Source organism: Lepus europaeus, chromosome 8 (genome assembly GCF_033115175.1).
Source record: "Lepus europaeus isolate LE1 chromosome 8, mLepTim1.pri, whole genome shotgun sequence".
NCBI classification, from domain to species: Eukaryota; Metazoa; Chordata; class Mammalia; order Lagomorpha; family Leporidae; genus Lepus; species Lepus europaeus.
In genome coordinates, this window is record NC_084834.1 from 26214041 (window position 1) to 26226172 (window position 12132).

The 12132-nt window shown below is 44.0% G+C and overlaps 1 protein-coding gene and 1 pseudogene across 7 annotated transcripts in view; both read right to left on the reverse strand.

Moving 5' to 3' along the window:
* Positions 1–12132, reverse strand: part of FHIP1A (FHF complex subunit HOOK interacting protein 1A) — a 307163-nt gene that overhangs the window by 62369 nt on the left and 232662 nt on the right. The gene's annotated exons all lie outside the window — the stretch shown is intronic.
* LOC133765766 (P3 protein-like) lies at positions 9065–11024 on the reverse strand (annotated as a pseudogene).

The window sequence follows — 12132 nt, forward strand, 5'->3', positions numbered from 1 at the left end:
ATTACCGACTGACTACAATGATCCTTACATCTGGCCTCTCTGCATCCACAGTACTCTTCGGTTGAAGTTCAGGGTAACAGGGGAGATAGAGTGAGTGTGTGGGCCCCACCCTTCACCCAGGTGAGCTAGACTCCTTAATTATGGCCTCCTCAGTCACAGCAGGATCCCCAGCACTGGACAAGGACAATAACACAACACAAGCATGAGAAGACACCAGCATCAGGTGCATCAGCTTCCCTGCTTAGCTCAGGCATCCCAGCCCACCTGGATTCCCCAGATGCTATATGGCCCTAAGGGAACACCTGCTGCCTTAGAGCTAGCGCACCTGTGGAGTTGACACAGCCACTTTCAAGAAGAAATATCTCATTTCTGAGACTCCCTTTCCCTCAGTGGGCACACAGGTATGCTTTCAGTGCAGTAGAGAACGGAATCTGCAGTGACTAGTTTACTCCAAGGTTGGCTGGAAACAGACAGAGTGCCATGTGAACAGTCCAGTAGTATTCCAGGAAGAATAAGAAGTAGCGAGCAAAAACAGGGCAAGATAATAGGAGCTTTTAGTGATTAAAAACCATGGGTTAGGAATGCAGAAAATAGCTTTTAAGAGGCAGGCACTTGGCACAGCAGTTAAGTCACTCCTTAGGACATCCACATCCCATTTTGAAGTGCCTGGTTCAGTTTGAGCTACTCCTCTTCTGAGTTAGCTTCCTGATAACATACACTGTGGGAGGCAGCAGGTGATGGTTTAAGTACTAGGGTACCTGCCACCCATGTGGCATCCTGGCTCCTGGCTTCAGCCTTGCCCAACCCTAGCTGTGGTAGGCATTCTGGGAGTGTACAAGAAGGTAGAAGACTTCTTTCTGCTTGTCCATCTGCCTTTCAAATTAAATGAAAAAAAGAAAATAGGTTTTTAAAAACATATGAAAGTGGCCGGCACTGCGGCTCAATAGGCTAATCCTCCACCTGTGGTGCTGGCACACTGGGTTCTAGTCCCGGTCGGGGTGCTGGATTCTGTCCCAGTTGCTCCTCTTCCAGTCCAGTTCTCTGCTATGGCCCGGGATTGCAGTGGAGGATGGCCCAGGTCCTTGGGCCCTGCACCCACATGGGAGACCAGGAGGAAGCACCTGGCTCCTGGCTTCAGATCATGGAAAAGGAAGACCTTTCTCTCTGTCTCTCTCACTGTCTACTCTGCCTGTCAAAAAAAAAAAAAAAATATATATATATATATATATGACAGAAGGGGCTGGAGCGTAGCAGGTTAAGCTGCTGCCTGCAGTGCTGGCATCACATATGGGCACAGGTTCAAGTCCTGGCTGCTCCACTTCCGATCCAGCTCTATGCTACCACCTGGGAAAGCAGTGGAAGATGGCCCAGGTCCTTGGGCCCCTGCACTCGCATGGGAGACCTGGAAGAGGCTCTTGGCTTCAGATCAGCATAGCTCTGGCTGTTGTGGCCAACTGGGGAATGCACCAGCGGATGAAAGACCGCTTTCTCTCTCTCTGTCTCTCTGTAACTGTGCCTTTCAAATAAATAAATAAATCTTTAAAAAATATGACTGAAGTGCCTATGTAAGAATATAAAATGTAGAGACCAAAAACATTACCTCACTGTTTCTTTCAGTATGGCTCACTGCAGAACTAGAGTCTAGTTTCAGGCTCAAATCACTCATGGGAAACTACACAACAATTAGCAAAGAACCACCAAATCTGAAAAATAAAACCTTGAAATTCAAAAGCCAACAAGGCATCCTAATTCCGTGCGTTAGATTCTTTCTTTCCATTTTCCATATAAAGGAACACCATGATCAAACACATTATACAGCATCACTGGAAACCACACATAAAACCACAAGGTGTTTTGCATTAGAAAGTGGCACAGATGACAGCAGAGTGGCAAAGAGTAGACATATGAGGCATCCAACAACACAACAGTCTGCCAAGACAAATAAGGGGATGGGTCTCTATCCTCCATCTACCTCAGAACTCCTCTATTGTCTCCCACCACAGAGAAATGTGAGGGAAGAGGGCTGGGAGAAATATAGCTAGAAAAATGTCCAAGCAGCAGGCTGCTCAGCTCAGTCCTCACCATGACATATGGGATAAATGTATTCCTCCTGTAAACTCAGCATCCAATTATGGTCCATTACTATTTTATAATGTGGTAATAATTTGAAGATGGTACTTAACTGCTGTTAAAGTCTTCAGTCACAACTTTCACTGGGCATGAAAGTTCAAAACATGCTTAGCCAGTGAGAGCCAAACTGGGCACTAAGAGTTCCAGCCCACCCTACTCACATACACACTAATTGTAAGTAGGAAAGTCAGAAGCGTGGCTGCTCCCAGCCTCTCACATTTTCCTTCTTCTCTAGTCCCCAAAAAACTTCCATCCATCAAGCTAAGTCAATAAGCCATGAATTACTGAGCTGGCAGGATGCAGATCATGAATATGTATGTGTGTGTTTGGAAGACAAGATTGCAAAACAAATGAGCTCCACAGTGGCGTATATGAACCCGGCATACATGCCTTTGAGGAAATGGCTGAAATAATTCCACCCATGGATATTGTTCAAGCATGGTTTTAGCACACAGTAGATGGTAGGAAAATCAGTTTTTCTGGTAGTTTTTTTGCTTCTGTTTTTCCAAGCATACTTGCACAGAGTAATTTGCTGAGTGACACATAGCTGGCTGCTCTTTGCAAAAACCAAAGGTATAGACTTTCTTTGAGGTCACAGTTACCACTACTTATGTCTGGGATTTGCCTGCCAAAAAGGATGGAGTGTCTAACTATTTTCCCTTGTACCTGCCCTTTACCTGCTCCAGCACATGTCCCTCAAGGGCTCTGCCTCCAGCTACCATACACAGTCCCAAACTTCTACCCAAATTTCCTAACAAAATCTAAATAAAGGAGTCAAAATGACCCACAGAACAAAAGACCACCCTGGTCTCCAGACACCTGACAGAAAATAGCATGGCTGAGCCTAAGGTGCGACTTACACAACCCTCTCACATCCAAACACCCTGCCAGTCCCCTCTTTCTAACCTTTCTAGACTCAGGACAAGCACTGAAGCCATCTTCCACTGCTATTGTCAACCGTCTACTGGTCTCCCACCAGTCCCAAGATCCCTAAACAACACGCCTGGACAAGCTGGTGACAGCCAGTCTGGCTGCTTCATTTGTTTTTGTCTGTTCTTCCACAGTCTGATCAGTTTAAAAAAACAAACAAAACAAAACAAAGAAAATACCACTTAATAATCTTTTCATGAGACCACTGCTATCTGGGGAAATTTTTTCACGGTTATCATCTTCAAACATTTATTGGTCACCTAAAATATGTAAGACACCATACCTACCTCTGAAGAGAGCAGAGGTTGGCAAACTTTTTCTGTAAAGGGCCAAAAAGTAAGTATCTGAGGCTTTGTGAGCCACAGACCATGTTTAAATCTAAACCCACTGAATAATGTAACACCCATTCTCCTCCCCTGAAAACCACCCTACTTTCGCCTCCATAATATGTCTGTCCCCATAAATATGATTACTCTAAGGACTCCGTATAGGTGGAATCATGCACAATTTATCCTTCTGGGACAGACTCACTTCACTTACCATGGCATAGACAAGGTTTACTTACCCACGTGGTGGCCTATGTCAGAATGTCCTTTTTTATGTCCTTTTTAAAATACTCTACTGCACGTAGCTAAACATAGTTGTGCTCCATTGCTCAAAAAGTTTCATATTTCAGATTTTAGGAAAACAAAACTTAACCAGTAAAGTCTATGCAAGTATTCCAAAATCCAAGAACCCCAAAATCTGATTCTTTTTTCTCAAGCAGTGTGGATCAGTGATACTCAACCTGCATAGGAGAGGCCTTAAATGAAGCATGAGGGTGGCAGTGGAGGAGGGGGCTGTGGCACATGGTAGAGACTAAGGAGCCTGGCAAGGCAGAGCCATACAAGTTTTGGAGGAAGAGTAATGTATTTCAACACATGCTTAGAACACATGGGAGAACCTAAAGACAGAAACTGCAGCAATCTTCACGTGGCTTGACCAGGGCTAGTTTTGCTAACGGGTGTACTGTCAAAGGACTGAAGAGGCAACCAGATCCTGGGAGACAGAAGCCATGAGGAGACGTTAATAAAGATGAGCCTTTAAAATCCTAAGACATTGAAGAGCATTTAATGGTCTGGCGAGGAAAAGCTAAATGCTGTGAATAGGAAAAAGCAGTCACCTCTTCAGGAAGTTTAGAGTTTTGTGGCTGGTGAGTAGAGGTAACCCCTCTCCCAAATCTAACCCTTTGTATCCCCATTTTTCCCATCCCCTTCCCCTCAACTACTCTATTCTCTTGAACCCCCTTCCTCCCTGTTTTCTTTTAGTTATCACACACTTCCCAGAAGGCCAGTCCACACTTGCTGTGTTCACCTGCCACAAGAATCAAATTAGGGTCTCTCCTCAGTGCTCATTCTCCCTGGTCTCTTGCACACCACAGTCCATGCTACACTTCTATCCAAATGTCCTTGTCTGCCCGAGCGCCCTGTCCCTGGAACACCCTCCCCTAACTGCTCCTTCAAGGTTAAGCACAAGACCATTGTCTCCCTAGCCACTTACTTTTCTGTATCTGCCTCACACCCCTGCCCCACCTGCCCTGGCTTCCTTCCCTCTCAAAGCACTTATTTCAGTCTTTCTTGCACTGAGTCTATAGTTAACCTGTCAGTCTCCTGGGTCCCAGATGATACACTCCATGGAGATGAGAGGGTTTTTCAGTCACCTTGACGTCCCCACAGGGCCTGGTAAATACTTTGCACCTGGGGCATACCTGCTAAATGACCTCCGAATAAGTGACATTACCCTTTCACCCCATGCGAGATGGAAGAATCTGTACTGGAATAACTATGACAACACCTTTGCATATAACAGTGTATAATTTTTCCTCCTTTAAAGAGGGCAGGGGTATATTACTATCCTCTTTGTGCAGCTCAGGAAACTGACTCAGGGAAGTTAAAAGCTTGGTATAAAGTCAAGCAACAGTAAATACAAGAGCCACAACTAGAACCCAGATCCTCTGATTCAGTCTAGTGCTCTTCCGCTGCACACCCTGCCTCTGCACGAACTCATGTAATAACAAGCCAATGTTGTGATGGTTGTCTTTGCTGTATTTGTTCATTATATACTCATATCTCATATATTGGCACTTCTACCTGTCACATTAGGATCTAACCATAATTTGATGTTCCAGTAAACAAGGATCAATACATAAAATTAGGTGGTAACTTCAAGCCATGAAAAGTGAATATTTCTAATGAGTTTCTAGAAAATGTTAAGCTGCAGAGTACATAAGCGCTAGACCCAAACCATTCCACAGATGCCATCTGTACTTGTTAACTCCCCAAGCTGCTGATCTTCATCAGGAGTGTGCTGGACAGCTTCCACTATGCGGCCCACCCTGGCCCCCAACCTCATCTCCTCTCCCCACCCCCACCACCCAGATGCACTCTCCACTTTCCTCCTCAGTCTGTACCCCAGTTGCCCCGTATGGACCACATTTTTCCCACTTTCTGACATTCCCTTTTCATCTTTTGTTGTTGTTGTTTTAAAAGATTTATTTATTTGGAAGGCAGAGTTATGGGTGGAGGGGGGAGAGACAGAGAGAGAGAGAGAAATCTTCTAACAGCTGGTTCATTCCACAAATGGCCACTACAGCCAGGGCAAGGCCAGGCTGAAGTCAGGATCCAGAAGCTTCTTCTGCGTCTCCCAAGTGAGTGCGGGGACTCAAGCACTTGGGTCATCTTCCCAAGCTTTCCAGGTGCATTAGCAGAGAGCTGTATTGGAAGCGGATCAACTCAAATTGGCACCCATATGGGATGCCAGTGCCGCAGGCAGCAAATTTACCTGCCATGCCAAATCACTGGCCCCTGTCATCTGGTTTTCACTTGGGTCCCCCAGTGGGATTCCAGCAGGAGATGGGAGGGAAGGAGGGCTCTTTATTCCTAACTCCCTGTCTGAGGGGTTGCCTCGGGATGGTTATAACGCACAACTCAAGTTCATGGTTCTTTTCAGGAAGCTCTTTCAATACAGCTGTCTATAACACTCTACATACACGTTCAGGCAGTTCTAGGAATAGTAATCACCCAGAATATGATCATAAATTCTTTAACATTCCTACCATCAAGAGGTAGATTCTATGTCCCCTCCTCTTGAAAATGAGTGGATCACCACGAACAATAAAATACAGCACAAGTGACACTGTTCGAGGTTACAGACTAAGCCTTAGGGAACTGGCAGCTTCTACTTTCACTCCCTTCAAACAATCACTCTTGAGCTCAGTTAACACAAAAAGTTCAACAAGCTAAGGATAACACGGGAAGAAGCTCAAGCTAGCCCTGTGGACAGGACACGTAGAAGGAGGGAAAGAGGGTAAGATAGAGATCAACCCAGCCCCAAACTCTTCTAGACACAGACACTGAAGTCATCCCAGACAAGGCTTCAGACATCACAGGGAAGAGATAAACTGTTCCCACTGTGGCCTGCCCAATTCCTAAACAAGACAGTTGTGATTCATAATAATGATAAATGGTTGTTTTAAGTCTCAAAGTATGGGGATAGCTTATTACACAGTAGCAGATCACTGAAACACCATGCTCTTGTAACTAGTCCACTTACTAAGCTCCCCTCACTACCCAATTTGAGTGTCACCTGCTCCTTTTGAGGCCCTGACTGATAAAATATTCATGACACTCATTAAGACAAATAATCAGTACAGACTTCTCTTCTAAGAAAATGGTAGAAGTGTACACCCTCCTGAAGTCAGATGTGGCCTGGAGACTTGCTTTGCTTTAGACACTGAAATGTGAACAGAAAAGACATGTCACTTCCAGAAAAATGCCATTCCCTATGCTCTCCTCTCCCTGACAGTATGACCAGTGATATCAGTTCCCTGTGGCGAAGGTTCTATCAACCTGGATCCGTAAGTGAGGAAAACAAAGAGAGAAGCTACCTAAAAATTGCTCGTTCCACACCTGAAATGAACATGCAGTGTGAACAAGAGATGCACATCTGTGATTTCAGCCCCTGAGATTTTAATGTTATTCGTGACTGCAATATAATCATCATGATGGATACAGTGAGCTCCTTTGTTAAGTAAATGACCAAAATAACCCCTTGCATTAGGGATCCATCTGAACTCCTGAATATTCAACACACCAGGAAATAGGTCATAAAAATAAGCAAATGTTTATGGCCAACCTTTTCATATCTATGGTCAAGAAAACATGGAACTCAGTCAACTATTATGGAGCTTCTAAACAAGGGTCCCGGCAGCTAAACTCTAGAAGCCCTCCACATTTGGTTCAAGGCCACACTTCCTGCAGGTTGCTCCCACCTAGTGGTTGAGTGTGGCCTGGATATTAAGGCAGACCCATGCCTAAGAGAGACGCGGGCTTCCCGCAACAGCCTTCCTCAGACTCTTCAGCAGTCTCGGACACATTCAGCCATCTTTTTCAGTCTCTTTGCTTCACTCGGAAGCAGACTGGCATTGAGGTCTAACAATTCCCTTAGCCTTCTCATCTTCTCTCATACAAGCATTCCCCTATGTAAAATTCTTGCACATTTTTGTCCTATTTTGACATTTGCCTTCGCTGAGAAACCAGACTAATACAACTATACTAATGGATATTCCATCTTGCATATTTAGCTTTGAAAAAGCAAACATACAGGGACAACAGAGTAGCTCTTATTACATAAGGGCTGTTCCATTCATCTGAAATCATAACTGGTTTTTAACAAGTGATATTCATATTTATAGATGGATCTAATTAATACATTACTGATATTATTTTCTTCAACATGGTTTTCACGGAGTGTAATTTTAACCTATCTCTAAAACTTTATCCTTTCCCAAATACCCAAAATAGTCTTCCAATCTCTTATTCAAAATCCTGGAGACCGTGTGTATTTTGAAATCCAAAAGTTTTATAAGACATAATATGCACATCTGCTATATCTGATACAACCTCCTAGGGGGGCTTGGGCAGTACCCTATGATCAATTTTATGAATATTTATTTCACAAAACATACAAACATTAACACAAGTGGATTGAAAGTAAATAGTCTTAACATAGTTAAGGTAGAGTATGACACCAAAGGAGTTCAAGCAAAGGTTAGGCTGTGCACCAAATCAATTATAAGCAGGCATTTAGTTCTCAGGGCATTTTGAAGTAGACGTTGGAATGGGGAAATGTGGAACTGCATGTTCACATTACAGACAACTAATCAGCCCACAGGGGGGAAAAAAATCAAACAGGCATTTTATCTTCTTTGTACAGGGGATAAAACTGAGGCTCCAAAAAGGCTCAGGTGGGTCTTCTCCTTCAGGGAAGCAGGATGATACAGACATCTACTCAGGGAACTGCTGCCCAGGAGCCAAGAATGAAGCAGGAAAACAGTTTCTGCACTCACTGATTCTCTCCTGGAGTATGAAGATTTCTATCCAAAAACACTGTCCTGCATCAGGGCTTCATTCTTAAACATGATTACTATGTGTGTAAATGTGTATATACACATTTACTTTACCCATTCATCAATCTATTGACACCTATGTTGACTCCATAGCATGGTTATTTTAAATAGTGCTGTAATTAACATAGGAGTACAGGTATCTCTCTGATAGGCTGACTTCATTTCCTTCATATATATATACACAGAAGTAGGATAGCTGGGTCATATGGTAAATCTCTTTCTTGTTTTCTGAGAAACCTCCATACTACTCTTCATAACAGTCACACTAATTTACATTCCCACCTTCAGTGTCTACGGATTCCCTTTTCTCTGCGTCCTTACATGTTTGTATGTATATATGTATGTATTTGCTTCTTTTATTGAAATATAATTTCTGGGCAGTGCTCATCTACCTAACTCTGTATGGCCTCTTTGGCTCTGAAAGCTGGAGGGGGAAGAAAATCAGTGGAAACAAAAGGGGGAGGGCAGGGAGACCAGATTTTTCAGTAAGTACAGAACATGAGAACTAAAGGCTTTTGGTACACAGGAACTGTGGGGACAGTGAGTGGGGAACAGGGGCTAGGGATGACCAAAGCTTGACCCAGCAGCCTCAGGGAACTGAAACAGGCTGCTATAGATGACAGTTCAATGACCACGACTAGCATCTCAGAGATTCCACTCAGCATCACAATAAAGGGGAACTGGGAGACATGTCTAGTTGGTTTGAAGATGGTGGAGGACAGCTGTGGAAGGCCAAGGCCAGTAGGCTGTTTTGTACCTCTACCTAGGTGCTGTCTGCCACTGGGCCCCTGGCAGCTTTAGGCATGTGGCCAGGCAGTAGCCCACTACGAGGCCAACCAAACAGGGTCACTGTGAAGTCCACCAGCAAGATGGGTAGCCTGAGACCTGCCAGGATGAAGAACCCCATGCAGTAGTCCAAGAAGAGGTCACCCAGGAGCAGCACAACACTGAAAGGGCTTGATGACCTGCAGCTCCAACTGGGAGAACTTGGGGAGCTTGGACTTGATCACTGCACTGGCTGCTATTGGGATGGTGACAAACAGCAGGGCAACGAGGATCTTGGAGATGGGTATGCAGAATGCTTCATGGATGCTGAGTGGCAGCTGTAGATAGCTGAGGACAGTGGCAGGAAACCAGTGGCAGCCACTGTTGAGATGAAAGTCACAGAGATGGCTAAGGTGACATTCGTTCCAAGGATGCTGAAGAGGTAGCTCCCACCACTGCCAGGTGACGAACAGGTGATAACGAAGTCAAGAGTCAGGGCTTTGAGCAGCATGAAGACTTTGGTCATTAGGAAAATGCAGAAGGGTATGACCAGAAACTGGCCCAGGAGGCCCAGCAGCATGGGCTGGGGGCTCCGTGTGAGCCCCTAAAAAACCTGAAGTTCTATTCTGTAGCTAAATGAACACTTGTTCACAAAGATAAGAGGCAGGAACAGGTAGAGTATTGGGATCTCTGAGAAATGAGCCAGGTCAGCATTGAGGGTAACAGGGGTGTCTACAGCGGTGAGATCCTGATGCAGAAATCTCTCCACTCCTTGATCAGCATGGGTGGGGCCTCATGGGGGTCCACAACCTAGATATGGAGTGGGGTTTTAATGGAGAATCCATTCAACCAGTCTGCATCCTTTTTTTTTTTTTTTAAGTTAGGAATTCCAGCTTTTCTTTATTTATTTTTTCTTTTAAAGATTTATTTATTTATTTGAAAGAGCTACAGAGAGAGGGAAAGATGAAGAAAGATCTTCCATCTGATGGTTCAACAATGGATGGGCTTGGGCCAGGTCAAAGCCAAGAGACAGGAGCTTCTTCTGGGTCTCCCACATGAGTAGCAGGGGCCCTAGCATTTGGTCCACCTTTCTTCTGCTGCCTTTCCCAGCCCATTATCAGGAAACTGGATCAGAAGTGGAGCAGCCAGGACATGAATCAGCATTCATAAGGGATGCAGGCACTGAAGGCAGTGGCTTCATCGGGTATGCCACCAGGCTGGCCCCAGTCCACATTCTTTAATTGGGGAATTTAGTCCATCTACATACTAAGATATTATTAAGTAATGAGTTAGTCCTGTCACTTTTTAAAAAATTCTTCCTGTTTAAATATCCACTGTTCTTTTTCTAGGTGGCTTTATACTTTCACCTGCTTTCACAATGATAGTTCTCTTTCCTTTTCTTCTGAATGTAGGACTCCCTAAAGCATCTCTCATAAGCTTGGTCTGCTGGTGACAGATTGCTTCAGTTGCTTTTCTTGGAAAGTCTTTATTTCTTTGCCATTTATGAGGGACAGATTTTCTGGGTATAGTATTATGGGATGGCAGGATTTTTTTTTCTTTTATAACTTGGAATACATCACTCCACTTTCCTCTTGGCCTGAAAGGTTTCTGCTGAAAAGTCTGCTACTAATCTATTGGGGAACCCCTTATGTATGATTTGATGCTCTTCTCTTGCAGATCTTAGAATTCTGTCTTTGTGCTGTACTTGTGAGAGTCTGACTAATTTGCCGCAGTGAGGAACTTTTCTGTTCATGTCTTTTTGGGGTGATGTTAAGTGTCCTGTACTTCAATGTCCACATCTTTCTCAAGATTGGGGAAGTTTTCAGCTACTACTTCATTGAATGGGTTTTCTATGCCATTGTTCCTCTCTTTGCCTTCAGGAATTTCATAATTTGAACTTGCTCACTTGATGGTGTCCCAAAAGTCTTGGAGGTAGTCTTCAATCTCACGTATGTATAGGTGGAAAATTTCAAAAGATCTGTCTTTGAGTGCAGATAATATTTCTTCGGCTTGATCCAGTCTGTTGCTGAGGTTTTCAGCTGGATATTTTGCTTGACTTGAATTTATTTCTTCACCTCTTTTATTTGGCTCTTTTCCGAGATCTTGATCTCTTTGTTAAAAATTTGCATTCATATCATGCATGCTGTCCTGATTGTTTAACTATCTGTTTGTATCCTCTTGTATCTCTTTGAGCATTTTTATAATAATTATTTTGAATTCTTTATCAGGTATTTCACCAATCTTTTTTTTTTTTTTTTGAGTCTGCTACCAAGCACTATTTTATTCCTTTGGGGGCATCATATTGTCTTATTCTTCATACTTCTTGTATCCCTACATTGATAGTTGCACACCGGGAGTATCAGTTGTTTCTGTCACTTTCATGAGGATGTATCTTTAGGTGGTAGTTTGATTGGGTATTCAGGCTGTAGCTCCAGTTGGATCTGCAGTATCTGCTTCCACAGCAAAGAACAGCAGCAGCAGTGGGGACAAGGAGGACTCCTCTCAGTTCCGGCAGGAATGCATGAGTCAGGGAAGCAGCCCACAGGGAAGAGTCTAGGGTCATGAGGGTACTAGCCCTCAGTCCACAGTGGTTAAGTTTTGAGAATTATCACTCTGGTACCCACACTGGCATGAGTGGCTAGCATTGTAGTTAGCACAGGCCCAAAGTGCAGTAAGGATATGCAGGTCTACATGATGGCATCCCTAGGTGTCTATGAAATGTTTTGGTACCCATCTATCTTTTCAACCTTAAAACAATTATCCTGTTACTTTATCTGGGGTCAGGGCAGGAACAGAGTGAGCATCCTATAACCACCTATAATGCAATAGTAGACCAAACTAACAGCCCATAGTCTGCCAAG